Below are 13,115 nucleotides of genomic sequence, written 5' to 3' on the forward strand. Positions count from 1 at the left end.
TTCCCCCCACACAGACATACATATACACCAAGCAATCACCCTTTATCACACCACATACAACTCTCTCACACACAGAGACATAAGCACACCATACACATCTTACCACACACTCACCCATACACACACACACACACACACACACACACACACACACACATACCACACATGTCTATTGCTGGATATCTTACAGGAAGGTAAGTTGATTAGAATAGACAATTATCTGTTTACTCAAAATTTCCATGTTGTTTACTTTTAGGACTTCTGTTTTCATTTATAAGAAGTAATCCTAAAAGATGTTCAATCAAGGGACTGGATGTAGATCTCTCCTGAGAGATACATCCAGAGCATGTCCAATACAGAGGACAATGCTAGCTAGCAGCAATCCACCGAACTGAGAATAGGACCCCCTTGGGGGGAATTAGAGGAAGTATTGAAAGAGTTGAAGGAGCTTGCAACCCCATATGTACAACAATGCCAACCAACCAGAGTGTCCAGGGACTAAACCACTAGCGAAAGACTATGCATGGACTGACCCTGGGCTCCAACTGCATATGTAGCAGAGAATAGCCTTGTTGGGGCACCAGTGGAAGGGGAAGCCCTTGGTCCTGCCAAGGTTGGAGCCCCAGTGCAGGGGAATAAGCGGGGCAGTAACGGGGATGTATGGGGGGAATACCCATATGGGAGTGGGGGAGGGGAGCGAATTGGGGCTTACAGACAGGAAACCGAAACCGGGAAGGGGAATAACATTTGAAATGCAAGTAAAGCAATATATCTAATAAAAAATTTAAAAAGAAATGTTCAGTTAAGTGTGGCGATCTGACTTTAGTCTCAGCTCCTACAAAGGCCGACACAGGAAGAACTATTTATTTATTTATTTATTTATTTATTTATTTATTTATTTATTTATTTATTCATTTAACATTCCAGAATTTATTTCCCTCCTGGTCCACCCTCCAACTGTCCCACATCCCCTACCTCCTTCCCACCCTCCCTGTCTCCACGAGAATGTCTCCACCCTACCCAGTCTATCAGACCTCTAAACTCCCTGGAGCTTCTAGTCTCTTGAGGGTTAGGTGCATCTTTTCTAACTGAACCCAGACCCTCCACTGTATATGTACTGGGGGCCTCATACCACCTGATGTGTGCTGCCCGGTTGCTGATCCAGTGTCTGAGAGATCTCAGGGAGCTCTTAAGGCCAGGAGTTCAAAGCTAGCCTTGGAAATACCATTAGAAAAGGTCTCAGATTTTAAATAGAGAAGCAAAACACCTATTTACCATTACACAATCCCAGAGATAAGTGAGAGAAGTAGTTTTATAAATATATTTGTTAAAATGGTACTTATAACCATGGAAAACTAGAAAAAAGTAACCAATCAAATAATAAGATTAAAGGTTAGAGAAATGGCTTAGCAGTTAAATCACAGTGCTTTTGCACAGGACTCAAGTTCAGTTCTCCGAACCCACATCAGGCAGATCAAGCTACCTCTTATTCTAGGTCTAGGAGATCCAATGACCTCTTGTGGCCTCTGTAGGTACTGCCCTGTCTCTGTATCTCTTTCTCTTTCTTCCCACCTCTCTCTCTCTCTCTCTCTCTCTCTCTCTCTCTCTCTCTCTCTCTCTGTCTCTCCCTCTGTGTGTGTGTGCATGTGTGTTTGTGCATGTGTGTGTGTGTGTGTGTGTGTGTGTGTGTGAGAGAGAGAGAGAGAGAGAGAGAGAGAGAGAGAGAGAGAGAGAGAGAGTCAGACAATCAGAGACAGGCAGAAAAAGATCACACATATATGTGTGCACATGCACCAACATACTATTAAAGATAAATCTTTTCTAAATCTTGGCTTTCCTTTGTCAAAACCCACACTTTTAAACTTTATTATTGGTCACATAAGTGTCTGAACTTTAGACATTCAAAGTATCAGAAAATGACCCTCCATTCTCTTTTTGGTTTGGTGGTGCTATAGGACCTATTTATTTAGTAATGTTCCATAATTTGCTCCATAGAAACTCGTCTTTGTCACGTATGATGTCTGATTCTCTATTGGGTAAGAAGTGATCACCTGAATATTAGACTGACTTCCATGAAGATCTCCTGTCTGTGAGCTTTCACTGAAGACCTTGGACAGGGCAAGTTTAAATCCTTTTCAGACTGATAAACATATTATAAGACAGATTGCTTATTAATAGCCAATATTTCTATTCATTTTACTCTTTTCCCTCCAATTCACCCCTGACTTATTATGAAATATTGTTGGACCAATAAGATGGGTCAAAGGGCAATACCCTTTCTATGAAAGCCTAACAATGTGAGCTCAAAGCCCCAAAGCCACATAAGGATGAATGAGAGATCATATTCCAAAAAGCTGTCCTCTGACATCCACACATGCACTGTGCCATCAAGGCCAACACACCCGCACACACACACACACACACACACACACACACACACACACACACACACACACACACACAATCACCATCACCACCACCACTAAAATCTTTTGGAAAATAATAGCAAGCTAATCAAATTATACCCACATAGTCTATATATAAAAATAAAACTTTCAAATAATTCACCAGATTAACAGCAGTAAAATTATACATAATTTTATGAGAAAAACACTCAGACAGTTTTTTCACTTATATATACTGGTTGCTTCACATAAAATAGAAACACTAATTTGTGAGCTTGTCATAACATTTATTATAAAGTTTTCTTACTTACTATTTTTCTAATACTAAAAAATGGTTGTCTTGATGACAAAAAATATATATCTAATAATAATTAGTTTATGCCAAGTACTTGGAGTTGCATTTATTGACTTTGTATGGATAGCTGTATTTTGTCCTTTCTGCCTTAGTCACAATTTGTTATTATTTCCTTTGTCACATGATGCCTTTGCCCACCGAAAAGTGTAACAGACAATATTCTATTTAATGTCATATGGCTTACCTGTATCTTGTTTATTTGCAATAGAATAGATACAATTTTTCAAAGACCCATAAATGTAAGCACTTTCTAAAGCAAAATTGGGCTTTATTGTTTATAAAACTAAATGCTTACTAATTGGAAAGTTGTTGAAAGGAATTTTCAGAAAAAATACAGGGAAAAGTGCAATGAAATATGAAATGAGTTATTTCAAAATAACTGTTGTGGAATCCATAGTGTTAGCAGTCAGAAGAAGTTTCTCTTTATTGAAATTTTTAAAAAAGATCATATTCATGGATTAACCCTTGAATTTCATGGGTTCATCATATTTAGACCAACCAACAGTATCCTAATTTTTTTAAAAATAAATATATCTGTGTGTTGCATGGAGATGTCTTCTTGCTGGGATTCCCTCATGTTGTAGAGCAGTGTCTCAACATCAGGTTTGTTAGGTGGTATTAGTTACTAGGATGAGCTCCAGTACATGGGAGGGTGAGCACATACTGCATGTGCTTACTGTATCATTAAAGATTTTATCATATCTGTTTATCCTATTTATTTATTACACATGTACACAGAGAGCAATGAACACAAGAGGAGGTCAGGCAAGGCCTTGTAGGCCACAAGTCACTTCTCTGCTTCTCCCCTATGTGTTTTGAGTATGGAACTCAGATGGTCGACTAAGGGTCTTTCGCCAGGAAACTTCTCACCTGCCCTAGAGGTGCCATATCATTTTGTACAAGGGCTATCTATACATTTTGACATCTGATAGGTTCTGAGGTCCATAGACCCTGAAGGATAGTAGCATACATGTAGAATACTTCTACTAAATGTTCCCAGGTAACATGGAAACCTCTTTGGGTATTAATTTTTATATCAGAAAAATAACATCTCAAAGGCATATTCATTCTTAAATACAGTAAGCAAGAACCATGTAGTCTATATCGGGTAAGCTTAATATACATGTATAATTTCTTCAACTGGCTAAATGTTCCTGAAAATTTTGAGGCACTTGCTATATTACACATACATGGATATAGGACAGGTTTTTCTTTGGATCACCATAAGCATTAGAACAGAAAGCAGAAAACCTATATGATCATGAAACACTTTACCTGGGGTTCTTCTAAAGGAAGCTTTTGGTGAAACCTTTGGCTGCTTGCCCTAGTGCTATGCAGGTTCTGTGGTCTGCAGGCCAACTGCTCACTAGCACTTCTGAGCCCTCCACAAATATATTTCTTGATTGGTGGCCTGGAATTTGATCTCCACACATGCAGGAGGCTCAACAGATGTCCATGAGAAAGCCCTGCAGCCATGACCCTGTCTTATTTTGACCAAGAGTTAGGCCTAAACCAAGCAGTCAGGATTGAATCCTGACAACACTACAGGTTTCTATTTGCTGCTTGTTGACACCTCAGCTAAAGGGATCCTGGTCCCAAAAATAACCATAGAGCTATCAGCCAACATTGTTCTGATTACTAGCCCCTTGCTACTGCTGATAGCCATTCTACCTTTGCAAAAACCTTTAAATATCTAAACAAAGAGGACAATATCAACCCATCCTTGGAACTCCTGTTAGGCAGCTCTCATGACTATTGATGTCATCTAAATCATGAAGTCTTTGTCCTGTTCTCCAGTCTTTCTTTCCTCTTTCTCCTGCTGTTCAATAAACTTCACTGGACACTGATGTTCTGAATAAACATTACTTGCTCTGTGATTCAGATTTATGGTTCCTAATAAATATCTGTTAGCAAATTCTTGAAGCTGGGTGTGGCTGTGCAGACCTGTAATCCCAATTTTTATGCACTGACGTAGTAAAGTCCCAAGTCTGAATCCAGTGTGAGCTACATAGTGAGATTATTTCCCAAGAAACACAAAAGGTGAGAGAAAAGGGGTGAGGGAGAATATGTAAAAGTCACTGGCTAGGTAAAAGCATTCAAAGGAAACTAATAATTACAGCATATAGCCATGTTCTGGACTCTATTTATATGAGACTGGATGCAAAGTTTTGGAAATATGAGAAACTATCTTCAGAACCCCTCTCCAAGCTGAGGTGGGTCCTTGGCAGTTGTCCAGGGATATGCAGTAAGGTGTGAAAACATACATACAAGTAACAATATATGGATTCAGTAGGTTGGCTAAAGTTGATATTTGGAGACAAATAGATCATATATATATATATATATATATATATATATATATATATATATATATATATGGAAAGATGATAGATACATTATAGTTAGAAGAGAGTTATAGATAGATAAATAGATGGTTGACAGATATATAGATACATAGATATATAGATAGGTGAAATAACAGTTAATAAAGCACAGGTCAGGAGAGTAAGGAGGGCTATATGGGAAGGTTTGGAAGGAGAAAGAAGAAAGGAGGAAGGAAATAAAATTTCAAAAATACTTTTGATATAATTTTTCTCAGAAAAAAGTAGAAATTCACCAAACATCTCTCTTTTCACCAGCAGTGCTATCTAAGGGGGTGTTGGTGTCTATATCTTATTCGCAGGTGGTCCCCATGAGTTAGGAAATATGCAAGGTTTGAGAAGTGTACTTACTGTCTTTCAGCGGGTAAACAGATGTTCTTGTTTTCCTCATATAGTTAAGGTTTGGAGAGGTTTTAATTAAAGGAACAAATAAAACGTGTTGATTTCAATATACTCTTCCACACATGTTATTAATAGTGTTTTAAAAAAGCAGAAATATGGGTTGATGACCCGACTCAGTGAGTTAAGCACTTGCCTCCAAACCTCATTGTTTGGGCTTTATCCTCGGAACACACATGAAAAGAGAGAACCAATTCATGACTTCTGAATGTTGTCCATCACATGTGCTCTATGGCATACATATGATCACACACATATACACACACAAACACACACACACACACACACACACAGAGAGAGACATACACAGTGCAGAAATACATATAAAATAATCTTATTAAATAAAGAAGTATAATGATACAAACCGATGGACATAAAGAGAAAGATCAAAGGTCACTGGAAGTATTTTTTTAATTGATTTGGCAATCTCAAGATTCATGTATATATTTTTCTTAAAGAAAAAACTGTCTAGATGTGAGTCATAAAAGTCAATAAATCATTATAGGGGTGAGGAGGCCTCTGGAACAGTGCCTCTGAGTATCTCAAGACCTGTCACCATTCAGATGGTGTCAGGATTTACACACCAGCTGTAACTCAGTATTCAAGGTCACAACAGAAGCAGACACAGCTTAGACAGCTTGTGTCCTCAGCACAACCATCATACTGAATGTGCCCTGGAGAAAACAGACCTGGAGTCAGCTGAGAGGACATTGAGCTGTTCAGGTTTGTTTGCAACACAAGTTGTTGAGAATATAGAATATAGAATATATTATATATTATATATAGAGTTGTCTCTTCCTCAACCTGAAACTTGCTCTTTTGGCTATGCTAGTTGGACAGCGAGCTCTTAGAATATACCTGTCTTCAATGCCAAATACCAGTGGTATAGGCACAGGCTGTCATGGCTGATCTTTAAGGTGGGATATAGTGATTCGAACTCAGATCTTCATGCTTGCAGAACAAGGGTTCTTACCCACTGAATCATCTCTCCAGCCACCTAATTTTAATTTCAAAATTAGTTCTCATTATTTCGAGATTTTGTTTATCTATGTGTTTGTGTCGGGGGCAAGTGGGACTGTGTCACTAGACAAAACTGGAAAGGTTGAACAGATTGAGAAACCCAGGTAATTCTCATATTCAAGGTCGATAGGTGTTTCATCTACCAGACCCGGATTCTGTCTCAGATCATGTAACCATGACACATGACATAAGGCTCATATCTACTGGTCACATAGAATAGAGCAAAAGTTCTCCATGGTAATGTGGTATCTAGATGGGCCAGCCTAGGGTTTAGCCAATAAGCTTCCCTTCCCCGACATTCCTCCCTGCAAAAGATATTTAATCTCTGGTCTACCCTGAATAACTTGCATGTATCCGTTTTCCATGATGACTAAACAGTTTGGACAAGCAAGGACTGTTTCTCTCTTACAGAACTGTCATGGGGGCGGAGGAGGCGGGGCATTTGTCATACAGAGCCGTGCAGGCCTGCAGTCTCCTGCAGGCCTGGAAGGCTCCTCTGTGCTCCAAACAATCACCCAGGAGCTAAGCCAGATTCTTTACCTCCTTCCCCACAGGCCCCTATTATAGACTCTTTGTGATTCACAGCAGTGTCTGTTTGTTTGGGAGTTTGGGAAACCTAGCTTTGACCCTAGCCTATGTCATTTCTCGTCCAGGCTGGGCCCCCCATCTTAGACTACGTTCTGCCACTCCTAAGCAGCTGTGAGCATTCCTCAAGCCTTTCACCCTGAGGATGGAATGTAGTCTAGGACCTCTCCATTTCGTCTGCCCAAGTGGTAAGGAGGAACAAGGACCCACATATATGTGTTCATAAGAGTGTATGTGCATGTGTGTCACTCCTGGTACCAGGAGAGGGTATAGGATACCTTGGAGGTGGGTTGCACACTTGGCTTGTGAGGTAGGTGCTGAGATCCACAGTTCCGTCCTCTTGATTACTCAGCAAGTATGTCTTATCAGATGAGCTCTCTCTCCAGACTAGCCTACCTCTCATTTTCTGGTGAAATTGTACCTCGTCTATTACCAATCACTCTTCAATTATTCATGTGGTTCCAAGGACTCTCTAATAACTGGATACTTAAGAATTATACCAGGACCACGTTCAGGAGTTTAATCTGGCAATGTGTATTCATCAAAGAGTTGGTGTCTCTGCAAAGCAATCTTTTCTAGACACTCCTTGTACTTTCTTTAGGTGAGTTTATCCCAGCATCCTGAAGGATAGGGGAATAATTCAGATTCCCTATTAATCCTGCCATAGGAATATAGCAAGGAAACTAAGACATATTCCCTGTGACTGTTCCCCCAGCTTTCCCAAATCTTGTAAATAATCTATTTGCTTTCTTTCCTCTATAATCTTAGTGTATCCTGAACTTGGCATCTTTTTTTCTATCCTTTTGATATGAGTCATGTGTGTTTTTACCCTGCTATATTTAAATAGAAAACTATACCAGGAGTTTGGATACATACGTATTATAGAGATTTTATTTTATTTTTAAAATTATGTGTGTATGTATGTGTGTGTTTGTGTGTATGTGTGTGTGTCCATGTGATAGTGTCTATCCTTGTGAGTGTAGGTATCTGCAGAAGCTATAAGGATGTTGGATTCTATGGAACAGGACTGGCATTTGTGACTTTGACATGTATGCTGGAAACTAAAGAGCAAGAGTGTCAAGTGAACTGTCAATCCCTAACCCAAACCACAGGCACTTTAAGTCATTGGGGAAAAAGTCTGAAATAAATAATATTTTGTAAGCACAAGAATTGATTTTAAAAGGAAAGACTCTGAAAGCATTTATACTGTTTTCAGCTGTCTACCAAAGTGATTCTGAAGTGACTTTATGGGAATAGCTTGCTTGATGTGAAAGCTATTTCTCTAAATTGAAATCACATAGGAAATAAACACTTCATAACTAGTGCATGTGAAAATGTGGCTTTCTACAAAAGTTCTCTGATTGGTGAATAAAGTATACATGCATAAGTCAAAAAATCAGACTGCTGATATTCAAATACATATCTTGGAAAAATTGTACATAACAGAATATACAATAGGCACTTGCAAATGCTATTAGAAGATATGGAAGAGTGTCTATTTAATGAATGTTTATGGAACAACACTAATTTCTATGTTTTACAGAGCTTATACCGCTATGCAGGAAACTTTTTGTTAAATCTCATATTCTCAATTACTGTTTCTTAATTTTATGTAGGTATGTGTTTTTCCTACACGTCTGTCTGTGCATCTACAGTACCCACAGAGATTAGAAGAGGGCATTGAATACCCTAAAGCTGGAGTTACAGATGGCTGCTAGCTGGTATGTTGGTGCTGGGATTTAAACCCAGGTTCTTTTTTTTTTTTTTTCAGAGCTGGGGACCGAACCCAGGGCCTTGCGCTTCCTAGGTAAGCGCTCTACCACTGAGCTAAATCCCCAGCCCCCAAACCCAGGTTCTTTGAAAGGGCAAACTATGTCCTTAACCAATGACTCATCTTTCCAGGTCCTTAATTAATAATATGCTTTAAAGATAGTAAAGAACGTTGAAGAGAATTTCAGTACTTATTTGAATAGGATGATGAAAAGTATTCTAAGAAAAATAACATTAAAGCCTCCTGTATAGAAGGCCAATCCTCAAATGTCTGCTCACATACTCCATGGATACTCTCAATATGAAAGTGTCCCTGCCTCATATTCATTTGTCTGGGCTCCCAGTCTGACTTCCGAAGACCTTTTGGGTGTGAGACCATTGCTTGTTCTTTTTTCCTAGGTCATATGGGATGCCGTCTTGGACTTTTAACTGCAATGAATAAAGCAGATTCAGTCAGGTCTATGGTAATGAAGGTATGGACACTCCATAAGGGATAGTGGAATGGAGTGAGGAGACCTCACTTTGAAATATAGCCATTTCTCCTTCTCCCTAGGCTGCATTTGATTTAGGGAGATGTCTAAGTATATAGGAGGTGAGAGCCCCCAAGGGTCCAGGTTAGTTGACTTTGTTGTCTTTTTGTGGCGTTCATATCCCTCTCAGGGCCCTCAATTCTTCCTCCACTCTTCCCTGTGAGTCCTGACCTCTTTCCAATGTCTAATGTTTGGCTGTGGGTCTCTGCATCTGTTTCAGTCAGTTGCCGAGTGGAGTGTCTTAGACAACAGGTATGCTAGGCTCCTGTCTGCAAGCATAGCAGAGAATCCTTAATAGTGTCAGTGATTGGCCATTGGCATTATCTTTTTCCTAATTCAAAGGTATGTTTTGATATTCAACGAGCAAACAATTTCTTATGGTTAAATCATCTTAAAGAGAATGGCTGGGGGGATGCCTCAAGGGTTAAGAGTGAGTGCTGCTCTTTCAGAGCATCTGAGTTTGGTTCTTAACACCAATATCAGTGGCTCACAATCTCCTGTCACTCCACCTAGGCTACACACACACACACACACACACACACACACACACACACACACACACGCACGCACACACACACAGACACACGTGTGTGTGAATGCACAGAGAAAGAGAGTGTGTGTGAGAAAGAGAATCTTAAATAAAATAAATAAATAGATCTTTTTTAAAGAGAACATTTTAGGTCTCAAGAGACAATGTTACCTCATTAGTGGAGGTTTCCACATAAACTAGCTAGCCAAATCTGAAATGTCTATGAAGGTTATTAACTGCAAAAGAATTAGTCCAGTGCCTACCCGCTGACAGTCCACATTTTTGTAACCCTATGAATTAAATGAATTAGCAAAAAATGACCTTTAGCATTTATTTGTAGTCGGAGCACCCTGTTGATTCGCTTTCTTTTATGATTTCTACTGGTTGTTTTGTGGCCTCAAAGCCCTGCAGCTAGACTTCAATACTTTCTCTTTTGGTCTGTGAACTCCCTTGGAAAGGGATGAAAGAAAAATGCTCTGACAATTTACACCCTGTGCTTAAATACTGGTGTTGAAGAATTGCTGGCTTTACCCTTAACATGCTTGTTTCCTGATCAAACACTTAGCCTTCAAGGATGGTTTCTTAATTGCCATGAGGCAGAGCGCCTTTCCTTTGAGGGAGATGGTTAAAGTCATGCTATTATTATATAAAACAAGGAACTGGCTAAAAGTGTGGAGCCTTTCTTTGTAATCTGACTAGGTGTCATGAACTAGAGAGCTCCAAAGTTTGTTTCAAAATAGGCTTCCTTATCTAAAGTGGCATTACTTTACAGACTTAAATCATCTGGGTAATAATTTGTGAGGTCAGAATTCAGACATAGGCTGCCAAATGAGGGTGTCCTGTCATGGTCATTCAGCACTCATGGTGGAGTAGGAAAGAGATAATGGAAGGAAAGAAGTGAACAGCTTTGCAGTCCACGGCCAGCCTAAAGCTTAGAACCACCTAGAGTGGGAAGTCTGATGGCTATGAGTCCAGACCAGATTGCTGATCAGGCCAAGCCCCTCACAGCAACCTCCTGCATCTGCTGCAGAGGAAATGGCAAAACCCATTCTAGGAGCCTTTTTGAGAATCTCTAACTGGCAAATAGATTCCCAAGATATCCTGGAAATGTCAAATACTAGTCTCACTTATCAAAGGAAGCTCAGAGATCTCAGGCTTGCCAGATTGAATCTTACAGGACTTCACATGTTGGTAGCAGCTCATCTTCCTATCATTGATGCTAATGCGTCATCAGTGAAGCTGATGATTAACTAAATGTGTCCTTTTCTCACTTCCCTGAATCCTTAGCTTTCATCCTTTCCTAGAAGAGTTAGCACCAGCCACTCCTGCAACCCACCCTAAAATTAAACTACATGAAGCCTTTCCCTTTTTCTGAGACCTATAACCCTGTCAGAAAGGACTGAATATTTGTCAGAGCTCCAGGCTCGCTATGTCTGTCTGTCTGTCTGTCTGTCTGTCTGTCATCAATAATTCTTTTAAAAAAATCTCTTACCTAGAAGTATCTTCCTTGAATGCATAAACTTTTCAATGACTATAAGATTGTGGATGATTCTAAAACTCTTGCTATCAGGTAAGAAAATCTCACCCTGATGTCTTAGAGAAATGAGATCCAATGGATTATTGATTTACTCTTTGAAAAGTAGCCTTCTGGGTTAGTTGCTCAAGGGCATACTGTGTTTAGTCAGGTAACTTTGTAAGGGATTGTTTGTCTGTAGAGCCACTGTAACCTGATTAGAGAGAGACATATTTCAGTAACTCGGATTGTTAATTGACATGTCAGAAATTGTGCTAAGAACAGTCTGGCATATTTAATTAAGATGTGTCTTCTGTTTCTTAATCATTGTCTTGGTTGTGTCTTTTTATTTTTACTAATAGGCTAACAATGGGCCTTTACATCTGCTGACTCTTCAAATGAAAAACGTTCTACCTCCTGCCCAGAACAGTAGAAGGAAGGCACCATTCTTCATTTTGATTGGGTGGACCTGATCTAATTTCCTTGAACAGCAGAGACCTTATTTCAAGTGACCTAAGTCCTTATGTATCTCTTTTAGAAAATCCAGTAGTTTTATTTGTATTCCTAAGGTCAAAGCAGTTTGGAGAATATTTACAGTTGATGGATGATTTATACTTTTTTCTATGACAAAAATATTAGCCTTTAAAAATCTGAGTGAAACAGATATGTAGATGGAAATGACTCATTACTATCAATAGAAGCAAAGAGTATTAGGCCACCATGCATAACTGTAGTCATCCAAATAAGGCAAACGAACAATGCCAGAAGAAAGACCTACAAGCCTAATGAGGAACTGTCTGAAAAGGAGATGCACACAGCAAATCCAACGGTGTCTACTGCCTCCAGGCTGCAGGGGGAGCTCTTCCATCCCTAAAGTTTCCCCATTTGCAAAAACTGTGGCCCTTCATCTGTCCTGATTAAATAACAAACCTTTTTGAGAGACATCTCTCCTTTATTTCTACATTTTCTGCATAAATCCCAATCAAACAGTTCAGCTCTAATGAATACCCTCTATTGTGTTCAGACACTCCTCTTTTTCTGACAATCTTTGGCTGCTTTTGAGTCTTATGTAAAATAGAGGTCAACAGAGCACTCTTTGTTGCATGCAGATTTTGCTGGTCATTGTTTATGTTGATATTCAAAGACCAAAGTGTAAATGTTTTTTTAAGAAATTAAACTGTAAGAGTAAATAATTTTCTTGATTTTCTTGTTTGTTTTTTGCTTGCTTTCTTATGACTTCATTATTTTGGTTTTAAAATACAGGATTTATTTGTGTGGAGAGGTGTGTATGTGGTGTGTGTGTGTATGTGTGTGTGTGCGTTTTATATATGATAAGTATTTCTTACTACTTTGTGTGTAGCATGTGTTCATGTGTGTCGATGTGTGGAAGCCAGAACTTGTTGTTAGGTATCTGCCTCAGGCACTTTTCATTTTACAAATATTTTCATCTTACAAAAATCTCTCATTGAACTTGAACTCACTGATTTGACAAGGATGGCTGAGCCATCTCTGACCTTCTGCCACTGGGACTACAAGTGTACACATCCACACCCAGCTTTTGTCATGAGGATTTGAACTCAGGTACTCTGGCATGCTTGACAAGCACTTTATTTGCTAGGCCATATCCT

The 13,115-nt window shown here is 39.3% G+C and overlaps 1 long non-coding RNA gene across 1 annotated transcript; it reads left to right on the top strand.

Moving 5' to 3' along the window:
* The first annotated feature begins 6,101 nt into the window (after window positions 1–6,101).
* Window positions 6,102–12,680, top strand: LOC120096200 (uncharacterized). Its single transcript, XR_015635471.1, has 5 exons — window positions 6,102–6,263; window positions 7,214–7,333; window positions 8,917–8,952; window positions 9,315–9,388; window positions 11,850–12,680. It is a non-coding gene; the product is annotated as an uncharacterized LOC120096200 (long non-coding RNA).
* Window positions 12,681–13,115: the final 435 nt, after the last annotated feature.

The sequence above is a fragment of the Rattus norvegicus genome, chromosome 13 (assembly GCF_021556685.1).
Source record: "Rattus norvegicus strain SHRSP/BbbUtx chromosome 13, alternate assembly SHRSP_T2T, whole genome shotgun sequence".
Taxonomy (NCBI): domain Eukaryota; kingdom Metazoa; phylum Chordata; class Mammalia; order Rodentia; family Muridae; genus Rattus; species Rattus norvegicus.